The sequence below is a fragment of the Marmota monax genome, unplaced genomic scaffold (genome assembly GCF_021218885.2).
Source record: "Marmota monax isolate L192 unplaced genomic scaffold, Marmota_monax_Labrador192_F-V1.1 WCK01_AAM20220418_F8-fsc00107, whole genome shotgun sequence".
Lineage (NCBI taxonomy): Eukaryota > Metazoa > Chordata > Mammalia > Rodentia > Sciuridae > Marmota > Marmota monax.
Window position 1 is genome coordinate 245313 of NW_026693761.1, and position 21882 is coordinate 267194.

Sequence of the window (21882 nt, forward strand, 5' to 3'; positions counted from 1 at the left end):
TGATTGCCACTGACATTAATGGATACATATTTAATCCTACCATAATCCTTCCTCTGAGGGAGTTTAAGCCTGCTTAAAGGTGATAAATATGCAAAAATAAATTGTAATAATATTTTGTAAGTATTATCATAAAAGTATTATTTTGTGGCTGTAATGAGATTATAAAAGTAAGGTAGTCTGTTATCTGAAAGTAATGACATTGACTTTGTAGAAAGAGTTTTAAAAAGAGGACTGGGTATTTGCCAGATTGTGTCAATTAGTTTTACTGTGTAACAAACCATCCCCAAATTTAGCAATTTACAACAACTATTTATTTAGGTCATGATTCTGTGAGTTGTTAATTTAGGACTGGATTCAGTGAATCAGCCCTCTTGACTGATTTACTGGTTTCCTGGGGCTGTTATAACAAATTGTAACAAATTTTTTGGCTTAAAACAATGGAAATTTATTCTCTTACAGTTCTGGAGGACAGAAGTCCAGATCACCGTGTCTACAGGGCTGATTCCTTTTGGAGGCTCTCAGGGAAAATCTGTTCCATTCCTTTCTCCTAGCTTCTGGTGGACTATGGTAGCCTCTTGTGTCAATGGCTTGTGGACTCATCACTCTAATCTGTGCCTATTTCTTCACTGTTTTCTATATGTCTTCTCCTTTTCTGACTTTCATAAGGACACATTATTCTATTTGCAGCCCACCTTTATCAAGGATGATCTTATCATTCTCTTAGCCAAAATAAGCCACTCGTTCAGTCCCATATTCAAGGGGTGGAGGAAGATGCTACACCTATAGATGAAACAAGCTATAAAGTCACTTTGCAAAGGCAGTGAAAATTTTGGTCATATTTGCAGCCTACCAACAGATAATTGTAATGGGAAGGGTAGAGAAATTTGAAGGGAGGGAGAGAGAACATTTATGGCATAAATATGGAGTATGTTAATTAGCTTTTCATCATAGTGACCAAAATATATGACATGAATAATTTAAAGAAGGAAAGATTTATTTTGGCTCATGATTTCAGAGATGTCAGTCTACAGTTGGCTTGTTCCATTGTTTTGGGCCTCAGGTGAGGCAGAACATCATGGAGGAAGGGCATGGGGACGGAAAGCTCTTCCACTTCTGGCAGCTAGGAAGTTGCTACTGGGTGGGGTGGAGGTAGAGGTAGGTGGAAGGGTCCATGGAATAAGAAATACCCACCAGAGCATGCTCCTGATGACTTACTTCCTCCATGCCCCACTGCTTGCCTTTTCCCACCACCTCTCAGTAGCTGTCAATGAATTAATCCATTGATGAGGTCAGAGTCTGCATGATCCAGTCACCTCTCAAAAGCCTCACCTTTGAACATTGCTGTGTCGGGAACTAAACCTTCAACACATGAGACTTTGGGATATATTACAGGTCTAAACCATAACATAGAGCTAGAATGTTAAGCAGGCTCATGCCAGTCAGCATATTTTGTACATCAGCTCTGTACGTGGTGCATTGGTGGTGTCATTGTGTAGGTATGTGTATATACATGAATTCTATGTGCTGATGTCCACCCCAAGAATTTTTTGCAATGGAAAAGTTCATAGTAAAAAAGTAAAAAGTAAGTAGATAGTGAAATGAACATTCATGTATACCACACTCAGATTCAACAATCAACATTCTGATGTGCTTGCTTTTTCTGTACTTCCTGTGTTTTATTGCCTTTTGTAAGGTAAGATTAAAACATTTAAAGACAGCTTAACTGTACCATTTTGACAAGTGGATGAATTTGTGTATACCACACCTTTCTCAATTTATAGAACATTTCCATAACCTAGAAAATTTCCCTATATCCCTTCCCAGTTAATAATCTCCCTCTCCTCTACTCCTAGGTAACCACTATTCATATTTTTTTTTTCTACAAGGGATTTATGTTAACTATTCTAGAACTTAATGTAAATGAAATTATATAGTATGTGTACTTAATGTTTGTCATATTTTGTTTAGCATAACATTTTTTAGCCATTTATGTTGCTAAATATAAAATAAATAAATATCAGGGGCTATTTTTTATTGCTGAGTAGTGTTCAATTCTTATACTTCTCATTTTAAAAATCTCTTCTGTATAAATCATTTTTGTGGATGTATGTTTCATTTATCTTACACAAATAACTAGTAGATTTGTGGGGTCAAAAAGATGTTGTATCTTTACTTTTTTAAAAAAAATATTTATTTTTATTTGTAGGTGTACACGTACCTTTATTTTATTTTTATGTGGTGCTGATGATTGAACCCAGCGTCTCACACATGCAAGGCAAGTGCTGTACCACTGAGCCACAAGCCCAGCCCTGTATCTTTACTTTTATAAGAAACTGCCAAACCTTTTTGCAAAATAGTTGTGTTTTACATTCCCAACAATAGTATATAAGACCTCTGATTGGTTCACCTTCTCTCTGATATTTAGTGCTGTCAATCTTTTAAATTTACATATTCTAGTATATATGTGGTGATAGCTAATTATGATTTTAATTCACATTTCCCTTATGACTAAGGATGTGTCTCCCTCTCCCCTGCCAGTGCTCGGAAATCAAACCCAAGGCCTGGAGCATGCTAGGCAAATGCTGAGCTATACCCCTGCTTCTCCATGATTTTTTTTTTTTTATTGTTATAGTAGTTCTTTATATACAAAAGACAAAAGTACTTGGCAGATATTTGTTTTGTGAATATTTCCCCCCAGACTTTGGCTTGTCTAATCATTTTCTTTGTGTTTTTTTTTTTTTTTTTTTGTCTTGATACTGGGGATTGAACCCAGAGGTACTTTACCACTGAACCACACCCACAGACCTTTTCATGTTTTCTTTAGAGACAGGTTCTCACTAAGTTATCCTTATTAAGTTTCTGAGGCTTCCTTTGAAATTGTAATCCTCCTGCCTCAGCCTCCCGAGCTGCTGGGATCACAGGCTTATGCCACCTTTGTGTCTATTGATAAACAGAACTTATGATACTTGAAAAAGTCTAATTTGTCATTTTTCTTCTATGTTTTTTTTTTGTTTTCCATATCTTAAATAAGTCTTTATTTATCTTAGGTCATGTAGATATCTCATGTTTTTTTCCCAAACAGCTTTAGGTTTAACTTCTATGTTTAGGTTCATGATTCCTATCAAATTATTTTTTGTATGTACTGTGAGGTTTATTTTTTCTCCATAGGGATATCCAGTTTTTCCAGAACCATTTGTTGAAAAGACTTGCCTTTCCCTTTGAATTGCTTTGGCATCTTTGTTGAAAATCAATTAACTGTAGGAGTGTGGGTTTGCTTCTGGAATCTTTTCTGTTGATCTGTTTTTCCTCATTCGAGTACCACACTGTCTTGATTACTGTAGATTTATAGGGTGTCTTGGGGATAGCTGTGAAGATTCTTCATCTCTCTTTTTTTCAACATTGTTTAGCTATTCTAGGCTCTTTTGCATTTCCATAGAAATCATGAAAATCAGCTTGTCAATTTATATGGAAAAGGAAAAGAGAAAAGTCTGCTGAAATTGTGATTTGGATTGTGCTGCATATATAGACCAGCTCAAAAGCCTACATTGGTTTCATTATAATTTAGCGTTTAAGATCATAGGAAGCTTTGTACTCAATAATCTAATTTTTTAAAAGCCATGATATATTGTATCCAGGCTCTTATTCTTTCACATAAGTAGTTTACATTTTTTTCTCTTTGTGCTTTTGTCAACTTACGTCCTCCATTCTTGATCTTCTTCATACCTACTCTCCAAATCCAATATTCAAATATTATAGTCATTTATGTTATAATGTAATAAATTGAAAATTAACAGTAAAATATTTTTTAAAAATAAATTGTCTTAGATCACTGAAAAATTTTACCACTATATAATCAGAGTACCAACACAGTGAACAAAACAAAAACCACCAAACAAAGCAAAACCTCAATAAATCATAATAAAATAGCACTTTATTAAAATATGAAAGTGAAGGAAGTTTTGGGAATACAAGAGCAAAATACATACTGATCAAAATAGGCAGCTAGAGGCACTTGCCAGTCCACACACAGGCAAACTGAGCTGCAGTGAAACAGTGGAATAATGGTGCATTGTGTATAATCCTGTGCTGTTTTCCTGCTTTGGTGTCAGGGTTTGAAACATTCACGTGTTGGGAAAAACTGAGTATGAATCAGCTTCAGAGTTCTGTTGACATCTTTTCCTTGTTTACATATGAATTAATTCACTTTTCAGAAACCGTCATTGAAGAACACTCTGTTCAGAAAACGTCATTGAAGAACACTCTGTTTCAGAAAACGTCATTGAAGAACACTCTGTTCTTGAGCATCTAGCTTAAGCTTTTATTTCTACCATTAAAATGTCCTTGATTTCCCTGTCTAGAAATGGCATTCCTACTTCTGAATAATAAAGTACTTTATATTTGTCTTATGATACCTGTGATTTCTACCTTATGTCATACTTATCAAGGAACATATCTATTTCCATCTGCATGGGTTGCCATTTTTTGAATATATTTCTTTTTTTTTTTTTTTTTTTTTTTTTTTAATTTTTTATTGTGGGTTGTTCAAAACATTACAAATTTCTTGACATATCATATTCCACACTTTGATTCTAGTGGGTTATGAACTCCCACCTTCACCCCATACACAGATTGCGGATTCACATCAGTTACACATCCATTGATTTACAAATTGCCATACTAGTGTCTGTTGTGCTCCGCTGCCTTTCCCATCATCCACCCTCCCCCCTCCCCACCTCTCCCCTCCCCTCCCCTCCTCTCTCTCTACCCCCTCCACTGTATAACCCTGAGGGTCTCCTTCCATTACCGTGCAATTTACCTTCTCTCTCCCTTTCCCTCCCACCTCTCATCCCTGTTAAATGTTAATCTTCTTCTCCTGTTCTTCGTCCCTACTCTGTTCTTAGTTACTTTCCTTATATCAAAGAAGACATTTGGCATTTGTTTTTTAGGGATTGGCTAGCTTCACTTAGCATAATCTGCTCTAATGCCATCCATTTCCCTGTAAATTCTATGATTTTGTCATTTTTTAATGCAGAGTAATACTCCATTGTGTATAAATGCCACATTTTTTTTATCCATTCGTCTATTGAAGGGCCTCTAGGTTGGTTCCACAGTCTTGCTATTGTGAACTGTGCTGCTATGAACATCGATGTAGCAGTGTCCCTGTAGCATGCTCTTTTTAGGTCTTTAGGGAATAGACCAAGAAGGGGAATAGCTGGGTCAAATGGTGGCTCCATTCCCAGCTTTCCAAGAAATCTCCATACTGCTTTCCAAATTGGCTGCACCAATCTGCAGTCCCACCAGCAATGTACAAGTGTACCCTTTTCCCCACATCCTCGCCAGCACTTGTTGTTGTTTGACTTCCTAATGGCTGCCAATCTTACTGGAGTGAGATGGTATCTTAGGGTGGTTTTGATTTGCATTTCTCTGACAGCTAGAGATGTTGAGCATTTTTTCATGTACTTGTTGATTGACTGTATGTCCTCCTCTGTGAAGTGTCTGTTCAGGTCCTTGGCCCATTTGTTGATTGGGTTGTTTGTTCTCTTATTGTCTAATTTTTTGAGTTCTTTGTATACTCTGGATATTAGGGCTCTATCTGAAGTGTGAGGAGTAAAGATTTGTTCCCAGGATGTAGGCTCCCTATTTACCTCTCTTATTGTTTCTTTTGCTGAGAAAAAACTTCTTAGTTTGAGTAAGTCCCATTTGTTGATTCTAGTTATTAACTTTTGTGCTATGGGTGTCCTATTGAGGAATTTGGAGCCCGACCCCACCGACTGTAGATCGTAGCCAACTTTTTCTTCTATCAGACGGCGCGTCTCTGATTTGATATCAAGTTCCTTGATCCATTTTGAATTCACTTTTGTGCATGGCGAGAGAAAGGGATTCAGTTTCATTTTGTTGCATATGGATTTCCAGTTTTCCCAGCACCATTTGTTGAAGATGCTATCCTTCCTCCATTGCATGCTTTTAGCCCCTTTATCAAATATAAGATAGTTGTAGTTTTGTGGATTGGTTTCTGTGTCCTCTATTCTGTACCATTGGTCCACACGCCTGTTTTGGTACCAGTACCATGCTGTTTTTGTTACTATTGCTCTGTAGTATAGTTTGAAGTCTGGTATCGCTATACCGCCTGATTCACACTTCTTGCTTAGCATTGTTTTTGCTATTCTGGGTCTTTTATTTTTCCATATGAATTTCATGATTGCTTTCTCTATTTCTACAAGAAATGCCATTGGGATTTTGATTGGCATTGCATTAAACCTATAGAGAACTTTTGGTAATATCGCCATTTTGATGATGTTAGTTCTGCCTATCCATGAACAGGGTATATTTTTCCATCTTCTAAGATCTTCTTCTATTTCTCTCTTTAGGGTTCTGTAGTTTTCATTGTATAAGTCTTTCACCTCTTTTGTTAGGTTGATTCCCAAGTATTTTATTTTTTTTGAAGATATTTTGAATGGAGTGGTTGTCCTCATTTCCATTTCAGAGGATTTGTCGCTGATATACAGGAATGCCTTTGATTTATGCGTGTTGATTTTAAATCCTGCCACTTTGCTGAATTCATTTATTAGCTCTAATAGTTTCTTTGTAGAGCCTTTTGGGTCTGCTAGATATAGAATCATATCATCTGCAAATAGTGATAATTTAATTTCTTCTTTTCCTATTTTTATGCCTTTAATTTCTTTCGTCTGTCTAATTGCTCTGGCCAGTGTTTCGAGAACTATGTTGAAGAGAAGTGGAGAGAGAGGGCATCCCTGTCTTGTTCCAGATTTTAGAGGGAATGCCTTCAGTTTTTCTCCATTCAGAATAATGCTAGCCTGAGGCTTAGCATAGATTGCTTTTACAATATTGAGGTATGTTCCTGTTATCCCTAGTTTTTCTAGAGTTTTGAACATAAAGGGATGCTGTACTTTGTCAAATGCTTTTTCCGCATCTATCGAGATGATCATATGGTTCTTATTTTTAAGTCTATTGATGTGGTGAATAACATTTATTGATTTCCGTATATTGAACCAGCCTTGCATCCCAGGGATGAATCCTACTTGATCATGGTGTACAATTTTTTTTATATGTTTTTGTATCCGATTCGCCAGAATTTTATTGAGGATTTTTGCATCTAGGTTCATTAGAGATATTGGTCTGTAGTTTTCTTTCTTTGAAGTGTCTTTGTCTGGTTTAGGTATCAGGGTGATGTTGGCCTCATAGAATGAATTTGGAAGTTCTCCCTCCTTTTCTATTTCCTGAAGTAGCTTGAAAAGTATTGGTATTAGTTCTTCTTTAAAGGTTTTGTAAAATTCTGCTGTATACCCATCGGGACCTGGGCTTTTCTTAGTTGGTAGTCTTTTGATGGTTTCTTCTATCTCCTCAATTGATATTGGTCTGTTTAGGTTTTCTATATCCTCCTGACTCAATCTGGGCAGATCATATGACTTAAGAAATTTATCTATGCCTTCACTATCTTCTAATTTATTGGAGTATAAGGATTCAAAATAGTTTTTGATTATCTTCTGTATTTCTGAAGTGTCTGTTGTGATATTGCCTTTTTCATCCCGTATGCTAGTAATTTGAGTTCTCTCTCTTCTTCTCTTCACTAGCATCGCTAAGGGTCTGTCGATTTTGTTTATTTTTTCAAAGAACCAACTTTTAGTTTTGTCAATTTTTTCAATTGTTTCTTTTGTTTCGATTTCATTAATTTCAGCTCTGATTTTAATTATTTCTTGCCTTCTACTTCTTTTGCTGTTGTTTTGCTCTTCTTTTTCAAGGATTTTGAGATGAAGTATGAGATCATTTATTTGTTGGTTTTTTCTTTTTTTAAGGAATGAACTCCAAGCAATGAAGTTTCCTCTTAGAACTGCTTTCAGTGTGTCCCATAGATTCCGATATGTTGTGTCTGTGTTTTCATTTATCTCTAAGAATTTTTTAATTTCCTCCTTGATGTCTTCTATAACCCATTGATCATTCAGTAACCTATTGTTCATTCTCCAATTGATGTATGCTTTTTCCTTCCTTCTTTTATCGTTGATTTTCAGTTTCATTCCATTATGATCAGATAAGATGCATGGTAATATCTCTACTCCTTTATATTGTCTAAGAGTTGCCCTGTGACATAATATATGATCTATTTTTGAGAAGGATCCATGTGCTGCTGAGAAAAAAGTGTAACTGCTTGATGTTGGGTGGTATACTCTATATATGTCAATTAGGTCTAGGTTATTAATAGTGTTATTGAGTTCTATAGTTTCCTTATTCAACTTTTGTTTGGAAGATCTGTCCAGTGGCGAGAGAGGTGTGTTGAAGTCTCCCATGATTATGGTGTGGTGGTCTATTAGACTCTTGAACTTGAGAAGAGTTTGTTTGACGAACATAGCTGCACCATTGTTTGGGGCATAAATATTTATGATTGTTATGTCTTGTTGGTGTATGGTTCCCTTAAGCAGTATGTAGTGTCCCTCTTTATCTCTTTTGATTAACTTTGGCTTGAAATCTATTTTATTTGATATGAGTATGGACACGCCTGCTTGTTTCCGAAGTCCATATGAGTGATATGATTTTTCCCAACCTTTCACCTTCAGCCTATGTATGTCTTTTCCTATCAAATGCGTCTCCTGTAGGCAGCATATTGTTGGGTCTTGTTTTGTGATCCATTCTACTAGCCTGTGTCTCTTAATTGGTGAGTTTAAGCCATTAACATTTAGGGTTATTATTGAGATATGGGTTGTTCTTCCAGCCATATTTGTTTATTTCTGTTACTAAACATTGTTTGTTTTCCTCTTTGATTGTTTCCCCCCCCCCCTTTACTGTCCTACCTCCCACTGTTGGTTTTCATTGTTATTTTCCATTTCCTCTTCCTGTAATACTTTGGCTAGGATGTTTTGAAGAGATGGTTTTCTAGCTGCGAATTCTTTAAACTTTTGTTTATCGTGGAAGGTTTTAATTTCATTCTCCATCCTGAAGCTTAATTTCGCTGGATACACCATTCTTGGTTGGAACCCATTATCTTTCAGTGTTTGAAATATGTTATTCCAGGATCTTCTAGCTTTCAGAGTCTGTGTTGAAAGATCAGCTGTTATCCTGATTGGCTTGCCCCTAAATGTAATCTGCTTCCTTTCTCTTGTAGCTTTTAAAATTCTCTCCTTATTCTGTATGTTGGGCATCTTCATTATAATGTGTCTAGGTGTGGATCTCTTATGATTTTGCACATTCGGCGTCCTGTAGGCTTCTAGGATTTGGGATTCTGTCTCATTCTTCAAGTCTGGGAAGTTTTCTTGTATTATTTCATGGAATAGACTGCTCATTCCTTTGGTTTGGAGCTCTGTACCTTCCTGTATCCCAATGACTCTTAAGTTTGGTCTCTTAATGTTATCCCATATTTCTTGGATGTTCTGCTCATGGTTTCTTAACAGTCTTGCTGAGCTGTCTATGTTCTTTTCCAGTTGAAATACTTTGTCTTCATTGTCTGATGTTCTATCTTCTAAGTGTTCTACTCTGTTGGTAGTATTCTCCATTGAGTTTTTAAGTTGGTTTATTGCTTCCTGCATTTCTAGGATTTCTGATTGCTTGTTTTTTATAACCTCTATCTCCCTGTATAGTTGATCCTTTGCTTCCTGGATTTGTTTGCGTAATTCGTTGTCGAAGTGATCTTTCATTGTCTGATTTTGCTGTTTAATGTCTTCCTTGATACTCCAGATCATCTGAAGCATGTATATCCTGAATTCTTTATCTGACATTCCATCTGCTGCAGCTGTTACCTCTTCTAAAGTTGCGTTGACCTGCATTGCTTGTGGTCCTTTCTTTCCTTGTCTTTTCATACTGCTTGCGTATCTTTCCTGCAGGTGCGGGCGGCGGCTCTGCTCTCTCCTTATTCCAATTGGGGTGTCGTGGCTACCACGCCGGCAGGTCACTGGGCCTGTTCTGGGAGCTGGTGGCGGCTCTGTTCTGCCCCTACTCCAATTGGGGTGACGTGTCTGTCGTACCAGCAGGCCACTGGGCCTGTCCTGCTGGTCGGTCGCAGATCTGCCCACCTTTCGGGCACGAGTGGAGGCTCTGCTTTGCCCCTACTCCAATTGGGGTGTCGTGACTACCCCGCCTGCAGGATGCTGGGTCTGTTCCTGGCAAGGGAGGCGACTCTGCTCTGTCACTACTCCAATTAGGGTGGTGTTTGTACCCCGCCGGCAGGCTCCTGGGCCTGATCCGCCGGTCTGTTGTAGGTCTGCCTACCTTGAAGGCGCGGGCGGCGGATCTGCCCTGCCCCTCCTACCACGCCTGCGGACCCCTGGGCCTGATCTGCAGGTTGGTCACTGGTCTGCTCACCCTGCGGGCACGGGTGGCGGTTCCGCTCCACCCCCACTCCAATTGGGGTCACGTGACCACCACACCGGCAGGGCCTGATCCGGGCGTGGGATAAGGATCTGCTCTGCCCCTACTCGAGTTGGGGTGACGTGTGTACCACACTGGCAGGCCACTGGGCCTGACCCGCCAGGCTGTCACAGGTCTGTTTACCTTGCAAGCGCGAAGGGCGGCTCTGCCCTGCCCCTCCTACCACGCCCATGTACTACTGGGTCGTGGGTCTGCCCACCTGGCGGGTGTGGGTGGCGGCTCCGCTCCGCCCCCTCTCCAATTGGGGTCACGCGGTCACCACGCTGGCGAGCCGCTGGGCCTGCTCCGGGGGCTGGCGGCGGCCCGGCTCCTTCCCTCCGGCTCGAGGACAAATTGAGGAGACTCGGGTGACTGAGCCTCACCCCCCTTACCAGAAGACCAACTGCTTATGTCACCGCTGGTATTGATGAAGATCTCTCCTCCACCGCTTTCTGCTGACATCAGATCTCTGCCATGTTGGTATCCTATGCGAATGGCAGCATTTCGTTCCCCTTGCCAGGCAACCCAAGCAATGGGTGAGTCCTGACCTGCCCTCAGCAGGACCCGGACCGAGACACAGTTTCCGCGGGCTCCTAGCCCCGGTCCAGGGAAGTTCCGGGAGCCGGAACTCGGCCGCTCCGTGCTCGGTGTAAGCTCCTATAAGTGTAGGCTCCAAGAAGCAGCCCCCGCGGGCTCAGTTCCGGGAGCCGGAATTCGGCCGCTTAGTGTTTGGTGTATGCTCTGATAGTAGCAGGGTCCAAGAAGCAGCCTCCGCGGGCTCCGCAGCCCTGAGCCAGGGCGGTTCCGGGACGGTTCCGGGAGCCGGAACTCGGCCGCTCTGTGCTCGGTGTAAGCTCCTATAAGTGTAAGCTCCAAGAAGCAGTCCCCGCGGGCTCAGTTCCGGGAGCTGGAATTCGGCTTCTTGGTGTTTCGTGTTTGCTCTGATATTAGCAGGGTCCAAGAAGCAGCCTCCGCAGGCTCCGCAGCCCGGAGCCAGGGCGGTTCCGGGACGGTTCCGGGAGCCGGGACTTGGCCGCCCCGCGCTCCGTGTTCACTCCGATAAGATCAGATTTTAAGAAGCCCCCAGGCGCTGAACCCTAGCAATCTGTCTGCAAGCCGCAGGCGAATTGCAGCCTGAAATTACCTGTTCTATGGCTGAATGAGCTGCGGTCAGTCAAAAACAGGTGTGGTGACGTCAGTTTACCAACATGGTGGCTGCTGGCCTCCTCTGTGGTCTGACCGGTGTGGAGAACCGAGATGGACCGCTTCCTTCCCCGTCTCGAACCCAGAATTCAGCCCTGAGTGCGGTGCTTGCGCGTCTGGCAGAAACTGCAGCGCTGTAACCCTGCGTCTCTATCCCAGCGCGCCTTGCAGACTCTAGCCGCGGGGCGATTTGCTGAATAAGCAGTATTACCCTCCGTGCGACAAACCTCTCGCGTTTGAGTTCCCGTAGCCGATCCTCATGCGATGGAAATCCTTCCTCCAGGTTCCGGCGCTCCCCACTATTGCTGGAAATTCCTAACAAGATATCCTTTAGCCGTCCTGACTTGTCATACTCCCACACAGTGAAGCAGCACACGGGGGTAATGCACTCCCCTCGCCGCCATCTTCCCTCCTCCCTTTTTGAATATATTTCTGATTTTGATTTATCTGTCTATGTTCTATAGCCCTTCAAATGCATATAACAGAAAATATTTTGTGAATGAATGAATGATGAGTGAATGGAATTATAATGGAGAAATGAGAAAAGAGTTAAAAGAGGCTAAAACTAAATTGTATATAATTCGTCTGTTCTTTTTGTTTTCTATTTCAATATTTGGTAAGGGACTAAAGAATCCAAAGCTATTAAAAGAGAATAAAATGATGGCGTTTGCAGGTAAATGAGTGGAGTTGGAGAATATCATGCTAAGGGAACTAAGCCAGTCCCCCAAAACCAAAGACCGAATATTTTCTCTGATAAGTGGATGCTGATCCATAACCTGGGCTAAGGTGGGGTGGGAGGAATGGAGGAAATTTGGTAGGGCAAAGGGGAGGGATGGGATGGGAGGGAGCATGGGACTAGGAAACTGGTAGAATGAGATGAGCATCATTACCCCAGGTAAACATACAATTGCACAAATTGTGTGACTCTATCATGTACAACCAGAGAAATGAAAAGTTGTGCTTCATTTGTGTATAATGAATTGGAATGTATCTTGCCGTCATGTATAACTAAGTAGAACAACAACAACAACAACAAATTCAAAGTTAGTTTAACTATCAGAATAATAATTATAATTTCAGGTATTTCCAATATGAAAATGATTTCTTTTAAGACATATGCGTCTTCACAAGTACTAAACAGAAAATCACATTCCTGTTAGATTGTATAGATATTCATTAATCCACTTTATAAGCAAAATAATTTTAACAATTGATAATTCTCATCAAGAATTTTAAAATTTTTTCAAGATATGCAAAGTTGACACCTGCTGAAGATAGCCATTTAGAAATTGCTATCAAATATGAATTCCAACAGTTGTCATTTTAACATGAGGAATCAATCATAATCATTTTATATTAACTTTATTGATTGAAGGCAAATACATTTCTACAATATTTTATGTAGCATTGGTTTCTCCTGCCTCAGCCTTCTGAGCCGCTGGGATTACAGGCATGTGCTACAGTACCCTGCTTTCATCTGCTGCTTTTTAACTTCAGTTCTGCTTCTTATCTCTTGGCAGTCATGATCTATTTCTTTTGCCTGGGTGGGTTTCATTATTTTTTTCTTTATAAATTAGAGGTAGTATCTTCTTCTTATAAATTATTAGGAGAAGAGAAACTGGTCATACTTCCTGCTGGGAGCCATTAGCCAAGTAGGTATGACAATTTCCTTGCCAGTGTACCCCATGTTGCTTAGTGGAAGGACTCGTGGAAATAGGACATTTTGCAGTGACATTGCAGTTAGGTGACCTTGCTCAAGGACCAGGGCGGATCCGGGATTAGGGTGTTCCCAGTTTAGGATAATCGGGTTTAGGGCGTTCCAGGTTTAAGATTATTCCTGCTGGGAATAGGGAGTATCCTGCTGCCTGAGTTCCCCTTGAGTTCTCACGGGATTCAGAGTATTTTTTGGGAGACAGAAGCCCAGTGGAGGTGGATTTGGGCAGAGAACGTGGATTTCCCCAGAACGTGATTGTAGATGGCTGGTGTGAGTTCGGGAATAAAGAGTTGCTGTTTGAATCTACAAGCTGTGTGGTGGCTTGTGATTGTGTGCCCAGCCAGACTGCGGCATTTGTGCCCAGCCAGGCTGCGGCACTTCCTACAGATTTTAAATCTATCCCTTTCTCTCTATTCCCATCATTCTTACTTGAGCCACCATCTCCCATTGCCTGATTTTACAGTATTAACCCCCCTCAAAGTGTTCTCTTTCTTTCTCTCTTATTGAATCAAGGGCTCTGCCACTGGACCATACCCATTTCCATTGCAATTAGAGATGAATTTCATCATGTCATTTCTCACTCCTATATTTAAAAAACTATGATGTGATTTCCCATTGCTTGAGTATAAAATTAATACTCTTTATCAGAGTTTCAAGAGCCTTCATTATTTATAAACTTTTTAAAATTTTTTGACCCCATCTTGACCTAATCTCATGAGCTTTCTTTGTTCCAGCTGCTCTGTATTCTTTATTTCACTGGATGCTTCATGTATCTACTTGTGTTGGAGTCTTTACATATGTTGGTCTTTCTTGTTGAACAAACTTTTTACATCTTTGGCCATTTTATCGCTCATTTTTTCTTTCTCCTCAACTCCCCTATTCATTCTTTGTATTTTGGGTTACATGTTACTACCTCAGACCAAGGTCTCTTCTAACCTCATCCCTACCCTTCAAAGCCCTGTTCTCATCATCTACTTAGTGTTTCTTTGAAATCTATATCTTTCTACTTCTCTTATACAGCACTTATTGAATGGTTTTAAATAATTGTATATTCCCAAGTAAAAGTATATGGCTATTTAGGGGCTCTCTCCCTGTCTATAAAGTTGGGAAGGGACTCTGTACATATTTTGTTCAACTATATAATCTCAGTTCTTATCACTATCCCTGGTTATTGTAGGTTTTTTATATTTATTGAATGAAAAATTAGAAGAGTTAGTTTTTATGACTAAATGCTTAATTTTGAGAGGCAAATGTATGAAATAATACCTAAGTGAGGAGGACACATGCCTGGTCGGATAGGTCAGCTGAAGTCAACCTTGTTTCTCAGATTGACAGGTGTCACAAGTTTTACTTTTAAGTCCATCAGCCTGGGCTTGGTAGATATTTCACAAATATTGATTGAATTTAAGTCAAACTGTAACCTTCCTTTAATCAAAAGAATAGCTAGCTGGATACTTACATGTAATGTGCCCAGCATTTTTGAAACTGTGCTATGATAAAGAAGAGTACCAATGTGCTTTAATTACTCATTTTATTCCTTTAAATAAACATAAGGCCTTGGTAAATGACTCTGAGAATGAACTCTCTCATTTGTTCATTTATTCAATTAATAAAGCTGTGTTGGGTTCATAATAGGTGCTAGGTACTGTTCTGGGCATTCAGAAATGAATAAATTCATTGCCTTATGGCTTATATTCTACTGGAGACAGAAAGTAACACATAATGTAATATATTAGACCAGTGCTATGAAAGAACATAAGGTGTTAGAGGAGGATAAAAAGTGTATCTGGTGGGGTGCAGGGCGTGGAATGGTTACCTTTTCAGATACTATGGTGGTTAAGTCCTCTGTGAGCAGGTGACATTTAAGCACCCGAATGGAATGACCTGAGGGAAGAGGAGGATACTTCCACGTGGATATCTGGGAAAAGAATATGAGTTCTAGGCAGAGAAAAGAGCTAATATAAATTTCCTGAGGTGAGAGTGTGCTTGTAGTGCTCTTAAGATTCTGGGGTAAAAGATTTCAATTTTTTAAAATTAATTCCTTCTGTACATATGAGTGGTCCTACTATACATGATTAATAGATGGCATGTGACATAGGTAACTTACTATGTGGGCTCCACGGTATTTGGACAAGTCAATATCCTATCAGTGTGATGGATTTTACTGATCACATGCTTAGGTGCTGTAGCATTGTCAGATTGCTACTGACGTATCTAAACACTTGCTTCCCATGTTTCATTTTGCTAGAAGGATTGAATAACTTCTGTATAGCTGTGGCTGAAGAAGAATAGAGAATAATAGGAAATGAAAATGAGATGTAGGGTTCATAATATTTGGGGTCTTGAGGATTTTTGTAAGGATTTGGGCTTTTATGTGGCATGTCAGTGGAGGCACTGGAGGGTAGAAAGCTGACATGAACATTCTTATTCTTGGAAAGTTAGTTTAGAGGCACAAGGTAGAAATAGGAAGCCTGGTTACAGCAATTATTCAGGGGAATATAAGGGCCTTTGTTCAGGAATGCAGCAGTGAACTTGGTGAGAAGGAATTGAATTCTGGATATATTTAAAAGTAGGACTGGCAATATTTGCTGATGGAATAAGATATGGTTTCCATATGCTTTGTTTTCCAAAGGTTCATTTGCATATCTGGACTGTGGGAGAGAGAGGTCTGGCTTGAGATATAAATGTGGGAACCTGAACAATGGAGATGTTTAAAGTTGTGAGACTGAATAAGTTTGCCAAGACTGAGGTCCTCTGCCTTTAGTCTGTCCATTCTTTCCATCTTTGAAGATCTAATTGTAGGTCAAGGTGCAGTCTTTGTGTTCTTTGTCCTGTGAATCCTTTCTCTGCTCTTTGATGCAAGGCCTCCACATTCTCTTCCTACCATGCTGTAGTATCTGTCACATTAAGTTGTAATTATGAGTTTTAAAAAATTAGACCAAAGTTTTCTTCTTTTAATAAGGAAAGGATCATATCTTCTTTAGCTTATACCATCTGTTGTATAGCAGATCCTCAATAATCATAGCTTAAATGAATGATGGTAGACTGATTCCAAATATGTTCAAGTGCCCATGTATAGCCCTTCAAGGCTGAGAAAGAGCTACATGTACTGAATCTGTCTTGCAGTACTTGAAAGGAAGTACTTTAAATGTGCTTCTTACCAAGGTAGAGTGTAAAAATTGAGTACAATAGGTAGCATTTAAGTTTTTAGGATTTCTTTGATACCTACATAGGGTGGCAAAACAGACTTTGACAAGTAGATAACTTAAAATGTTTCTGTTTTGTATAAAATGAGGCTGGAAAAAAGACCATTAGATTTTTAAATTTGTTTTAAAAACTATTATTTATTTCATTGTACTAGCAAATGAAACAAGCTTTGTTTTCTGCCTATTCTGTTACACTTCATATATTTTCAGGTTGTATTTTTATAGATTGGTCTTGTCAGAAAAAGATATTTTAGATAAATGTTTGAGTTCCACAGATGTTTAATTTCTAAGTTGCTGATTCAAATTCAGCCTCTGGCAATGGAAAATAAAACGTTTTTCCCCTTAAAAAGTTTTTCCTCTAATCTTTTGTAACTGTAAAGCACAATAAAAATAATTTATGATTTCACTAACTAGATAGTCACCATTCTGTTAGCATTATGTATTTTTTCCTAATCTACATTTTGTAAACAGAATAAAATGGATGTGCAGAACTTTGTTTTACATTTAATATTTTTTGCTACTTTTGTATGGCAGTAGAATATATCTTGACATATCCTACATACATGGAGTATAACTTCCCATTCTTGTAGTTGTACATGATGTAGAGTTACACTGGTTGTATACTCATATATGAACATAGGAGAGTTATGTTCAATTCATTCTACTGTCTTTCCCATTATATCCCAGTTTCATGTCATAATTTCATTCTTTATGGTTGGGTAATATTCCATTGTGTATATGTACCACAATTTCTTTATCCATTTATCTGTTGAAGGGTACCTAGTTTGGTTCCATACTTAGCTATCGTGAATTGAACTGCTATGAGTATTGATGTGGCTGCGTCACTATAGTATGCTGATTTTAAGCCCTTTGGGTATATGCTGAGGAGTGAGATAACTGGGTCAAATGTTTGTTCCATTCTAAGTTTTTTGAGGAATCTCCATACTGCTTTCCATAGTGGTTGCACCAATTTGCAGTCCTACCAGCAATGTATATATTTTTAACCACATCCTCACCAACATTTATTGTTAACTTGTATTCTTGATAATTGCCATACTGACTGAAGAGAGATAGAATCTCAATGTAGTTTTAATTTGCATTTTTCTAATTGCTAGTGATGTTGAACACTTTCTTATATGTTTTTTGATTGATCGTATTTCTTTTTCTGTGAAGTGTCTGTTCAGTTCCTTTCCCCATTTATTGAGTGGATTATTTGGTTTCTTTGGTGTTAAGTTTTTTGAGTTCCTTATATATCCTGGGGATTAATGCTCCGAGGTACAGGTGGCAAAGATTTTCTCCCATTCTGTTCACTCTCTCTTCATGTATAAAACATATTTTTTAATGGATTGTAAACATTCTACTATAATGTTTCTTTCCCTTTTCTTATCATTTGGGTTGTTTCTAAATTTCTTTAATAACTATGAAATAGAATACTGTGTCAAAGGCAATGAGCATTTTTAAGGATTTTTTGTGTACACACATATGCATATATTCATGTAATTGATCACACAAATATGTGTGCATTTGTGTGTGTGTGTACATAAAATGTTCCCTAAAAGGATTTTAAACAAAGTTGCATTGTCACCAAGTTGCCAGATACCTTTTCTTACCCAGGACTCATTAAATACAGTAGTTTGAGGTGTTAAACAATTATGCTTTTGAAATAGTTTAAAAATATAAATTTCTTTGATTTTGAGTTTTTTTCTGTACTTATTAGTTTTATATGTGAATTGTCGGCACATGTCCTTTGACTTCTTTCTGGTGTGATATAATCTTATTGATATTTTCATTGATTTGTAAAAAAGTTCTTTGCTTATTAGGTTCAACATATAAAATTGTTTTTATAGGTCAAAAGCAGTTGAATATCAATAACTTTATACAAATTTTATAAATTTTGTATTTTTTTATTGGTTGCCAGTGTTTTCTAAGTTTACCTTTCGTTTTTACTCTGTTGTGTTTCTTAAGCATATAACAGGTTTAAAATTTTTGTGTGGTTTCATTTAAAGATCCTTTCCTTTGTAGTGGCCTTTAATTGCTTTCTGGCAGTAAAGGTTCTTTCTATCCCAAAAGAAGATAAATATTTTTGTAGTTTCATATTTTTAAGTTTAACTTTTGAAATCCATCTGGAATTTTATTTTAATGTATTATTAAGGCAGGGATCTGTTTACTGAATGATGAAACAATTACTCAGATTCCATAGCTAAACACTGTTGGTTAATTTCATGCCCCATTGCTAAAATCATAAAATAATTAAGTATCCTAGGAATATAACATCTTTGACCTTGGTTCTTCATAAAATACATTATTCTGTGCTTTGGGTTAGCTAATATGTTTCAAGAATCAGAAATAATTCAGAGACCTTAATTTTGTCAGTGTTATGTCCATTTTTAAATTGGAAGGAATAGTGTACATAATGTTGAATTTAATTGATGACTCCTTGTAGCATAACATTCTATCATTCAGAGAACCTTTTCTTTTAACCTACAAGGAAAACATTATATAAAATGTTCTTTAAGTAGAAGAAGTATGTAAAAAAATCTTGATTGATTGTGTTTCCTTTTTCTTTTATAAATTGGGCTTAACTTTGGGATATTTGTATCATCTATATACTTATATAAAAAATTTCCCTTTATATAAGGATACTAAGTGGTAATAATTATTTATTTAGTAGTTTCCTAGGCCTGAGTCAAACTCTTTGTCCATCTTAGATGTTTTAGAAAGAAATTCCACTGATTTATTCTAGAGCATAAAGAATTTGTCATAGTGTTTCTGTGAAATAAGCATATGATTTTTTTTTGTTGTTGTTACTGGGTATTAAACCCAGGAGACTTACCACTAAGCCATGTCCCCAACCCTTGTTTGTATTTTATTTAGAGACAGGGTCTCACTGAGTTGTTTAGGGCCTCACTAAATTTCTGAGGCTGGCTTTGAAACTTTCGATCCTCCTGCCTCAGCATCTTGAGTGACTGGGATTACAGGTGTATGTCACTGTGCCTGACAGCATACAATGTTAAATGAATTAATTTATAGTAGAAATTTATGTTTTTTTTAATTTAAATACATATAGTTATTCTAATTCTAGAGATAAGAAAAATATAAATTGCTTAAATTCTGTAATGACTTTAACTGTTATGATATTCTGGTGAAAATCATTTGATTAGTTCTTTCAGAGAAAGAAGACCCTAACTCTTCCCTTTTCTGTTTGAATACCTCTAACAGCAATAAAGAGTGTTTATTTTTAGAGCCGAAAGAAATATGTATTCCCCATTATTTAAATTCTGTTTGAACTCAGAAATTTCATATGGTCAGATGACTTTTTAGTTAAGTCCCTTATATCTAAATTGACAGTTATTTGCTTTCTGAAATGATGGAATAAAAGTTATACTACTAAATTACCCAATAACCAAATAAATTTGGATAGGAAGGGACGTTTGTTTTGGGTCATGCTAGCTTTCCTATTATTTAGATCCCTCAAAGGATGCGAATGAAATGGAAATGCTGTCTGTATTCCAAGAGCAGATGATTACTATATTCTTTGAGAAGGTAACTAGGGATCTTCCCTTTAACGTCTAGAGTTTCCTGAGCACTTTTTGGATTCCTAGACTTTAGTGGGGCTGGGTGGATTGGAGACCAGGGTACAGTCACTACTGGAAGGGGAGGGAGGATTTGTAATCTTGAAACCTCAGAGCTGTAAGTTAGAATTCCCTTGGCCACTAGGTGGCTTCAGTTGCCTGCAAACAAAGGTTCAAAGCCTAGAGCTACTATGGGGTTATTTTTCACACTTTATTTTAGGAAAATGATTTCATCTGGAGTGTGTTCATTTTCTGAGGTAGATGACACAACAAGTCATATACCTTAAAGATTTCTGGGGATTATCTAGTTTCATCCCATTTAGAATAAAGAATGTTTAAGAGGAATTCAAGTGGGCTCTGCTCTGTAGGGCAAAGGCATAGCTAGAATTCAAGTCCTCTGACTTCTAGTCTAACTCTTTAGCTGTTGGATCAATGATATAATTTTTTTTATTTCAGTGATGCTACACTGCAGGGTTCTGTGGTATTCACCATACATAGCCCTGGAGAAGGTGCATAAGGAATGTTGTATTTGAAGAAAGTGGAAAGTGGATGTTGGTGGTCACCAATGAGATGGATTGAGTAATAATGGTGTCTACTTTCAGCTCAGCCAAGCTTTTATATTAATGAGATGATGAGTTGCAATGATCCATAGTTGGGGCAGTTTAAACATTTTTATTTATTCTGAGTAAGCCTCAAATTTTATATATCTTATCCATTGTATATTTCCTTTTTTTTCCTTCAGATAAATAGCAACATTTTTTAACCTTTTTTTCTCTCAAAAAGCTTCTATTCAATTGATTAATAGTTAACCTTTAGACCAAGATTAAAATCTTTTTTTTAATTTTTTGATCAAAAGATCACTGTAGAAAATATAACAGAAATAAAATAAGTCTATTATATATCTACCCCAAAGGACTTAAGCCAATATTGATTTTTTTTCCTCTGGAAAAATTAAGGAGGAAGCAAATGGCACTATTCATTTCAACTATTTTTTATAGTAACTTCAGAAAATCTTAGTTTTTATTTTTTACAATGGCAGGTTATAAATTACCCACAATTTATATACTAAGACTAGTTTCTAGAGTAAAACAGAAATAAGAGATTCTAAGAGAAGGAAGAGTAAAAAGATGGTGTCTTACACTATATTATGCTACTATAATGACACCAGAGACTGCATAATTTGTAAAGAAAAGAAAATTATTTCGCTTATGGTTTGGGAGTTGGGAAGTTCAAAGTTTGTATCCACATCTGGTGAGGACCTTCTTGCTGCATCATTCCATGGCAGAAGGTGGAAGAGAAAGAGAGCATGTGTGTGAGACAGCAGGAGATTGAACTTGGAACATCAAGTTCTTTATAAGCAACCTTAATCCATTCATGAAGTTGTGCATCATTGCCTAATCTACTCTCAAAAGTCTCACCTCTTAACACTTTTGCATTGGGGATTAAGTTTCCAATACACGCCTTTTGGGGGATACATTCAAACTGTTGCAGAGGGGGAGGAAAAGAGAAAATCATGATGAGTGATTAGAGTTATGAAGCAGGACGATGGTCTAAGAGTGGAAAAAAAAAACCCCAAATTTAATGGCATTTGGGAAGGGAAGTGTATAAAGGAAGCGAGAAGTGTATAAAGGAAATGGAAAGAGAGTAAATGTTAGCCCTAAGGGTAGATGAGAAAAAAGCAGGAACGTGTTGTTTTTCTCCTAGGCCTTGCCTGGCTTTTTCAACCATCTTCACTCTTGTCTCTTTGGTTATCCTGACCTTTCTTCTGTACCTCATCCATTATCTTCATCCAGCCAGCATCCCAGCTTCATATCTCTCTCTCTCTCTCTCTCTC

General features: G+C 38.0%; 1 protein-coding gene across 7 annotated transcripts in view; it reads left to right on the forward strand.

The window, feature by feature from the left end:
• Positions 1-21882, forward strand: part of Bbs9 (Bardet-Biedl syndrome 9) — a 498145-nt gene that overhangs the window by 193473 nt on the left and 282790 nt on the right. The window lies entirely within an intron of this gene.